Genomic DNA, 2,188 nt, shown 5'->3' with positions numbered 1-2,188 from the left:
GACTTCTTGGGTTCAAATCCTAGCACCTATTAGTCATGTGACTAATATTAATAGTAGGCAAGTTACTTGATTTACTATGCCTGTTTTCTCCTCTGCAAAGGGTGATGATAACATTAGTACCTACCACACTGATTTATCGTTGAGGATTAAGTGAACCGATACATACAAGGGCTTACAATAGTGCCTGACAATGGCAAATTGTATTCAGTAAATGTTAATTTTATTAATAAAGCCTCTCCTCATATTTCCTTTAGATACATAATTTTTAAAGAAAATATCACAGTTACAGGTTAAGCACCTCACCGTCTCACTCCCTTTCTCCTCACTGGTAACCACTTTGCTGAGATTGATGTGTACCTTTCCTACCTATATTTAAAATTTTTATTACATATGTATGTATTCAAAAGCAACTACAATATGCAGTACATTTTAAGAAACGGTATCATAAATGGCATCTCATTTCACCTTTCATCCACTCAGAATTATGTGTGAGCTTTACCCTCATTGACACACACAGCTCTGGTGCCATGTCCAGTCCTGTGACTGTACTGGATGTGGGGTGTTGATGTATCTCCTACTGATGCACACTCGTGTTTTCATCTCTTCACTGTTACACTGTGCTCTGTTCACTCCCATGGCTCTCTCCAGGTGCACATGTGAGTTTCTCTAACGTGCATACATAAAGTGCATACGATTCATTGATTGTTAAGTACACACATCCTCAGCTTTTCAAAATGTTGCCAAATTGCTCTCCAACATATTTGTACCATATTTCCCATTTCCCCAATCTAAGTGTAAAATAGTATCCTGTTACTTTCATTACATTTCCATTTTTTCTAGCAATGTTCAGAACATTTTCATTGTTTATAGTTGATTTGAGTTTTCCCTCTGAATTACCTGTTCATATCCTTTGTTCATTTTTCTACTGGGTTATCTGTATTTTTCTTTTAATTTGTAGGATTTTAAAAATTAAAATAAAAAATCCCAGATAGTAATCCTGTATAACAGTATTTCTTTATAATTCTGAATAGTAATCCTTTGTCAATTATATGCATGGCAAATATATTCTTCCAGTCTGGAAAAAAAAAAAAAAGAAGACTGTAGGATTTTATAATAACTCAAAGGCATCCTAAAAAGGGGCAGATCCTGTTAACATAACAAGAATTATTTTTCAGTATTTTAAGACACCAATTAGTAGCCCTCTTGTTTTAAGTAAGACTCAAATTCTACTAAATCAAAATTTGGAGAGTCCCTTGGACTCCCTGGAAAATGTGATCTATGTTTAAGTGGCTCTAATCGTTTCAACAGACTAAGAGGTACTCCAACTACAGTGGGAGGGACTGGGTTCTAGAATCACCCTGAGTGATGTCAACCCTTCTATGAATCCATGAAGTTCAGTTTCTTAAGTAACATATGAAGATGGCTGGCCTCTGAAGGACAAAACTGACAAAGGGCTGTGTTATGGTGAGTTCACTAAAGGGAGGCAGATTGCAGGAATACATTTTAGTTTTTTCTTTGGCAGCTGGTAAATCCCACTCTAGCATTCACTTTTTTTTTTAACATCTTTATTGGAGTATAATTGCTTTACAATGGTGTGTTAGTTTCTGCTGTATAACAAAGTGAATCAGCTATATGTATACATATATCCCCATATCCCCTCCCTCTTGCGTCTCCCTCCCACTCTCCCTATCCCACCCCTCTAGGTGGTCGCAAAGCACCGAGCTGATCTCCCTGTGCTATGTGGCTGCATCCCACTAGCTATCTATTTTACATTTGGTAGTGTATATATGTCCATGCCACTCTCTCACTTCGTCCCAGCTTACCCTTCCCCCTCCCCATGTCCTCAAGTCCATTCTCTATGTCCCAGCATTCACTTTAAATCGTGGGTTACAACCCATTAGCGGATGACAAAATCAAGTCCATGGGCCTCAATCAGCACTTTCACTTTATTACTTTAGTGAAATAGAATAGAATAGAATAGAAAGAATAGAATAGAATAGAATAGAATAGAAAATATCAGAATGCATTACACATAGCAAGGGTAAATATTGTTTTGTGAAACTTTCATGTCAGTTAAATGTGTGGGTGAGATATAAATATATTTCTTACCTTGGTCACTCTAAAGAACTCAAGCCTAGGGACAGGGACACAACCATTGCAGAAAGAGCAGGGAGACAGACACTCTGGA

The sequence above is a fragment of the Balaenoptera ricei genome, chromosome 16, assembly GCF_028023285.1.
Source record: "Balaenoptera ricei isolate mBalRic1 chromosome 16, mBalRic1.hap2, whole genome shotgun sequence".
Taxonomy (NCBI): domain Eukaryota; kingdom Metazoa; phylum Chordata; class Mammalia; order Artiodactyla; family Balaenopteridae; genus Balaenoptera; species Balaenoptera ricei.
Note: the sequence above shows the minus strand (reverse complement) of the source record.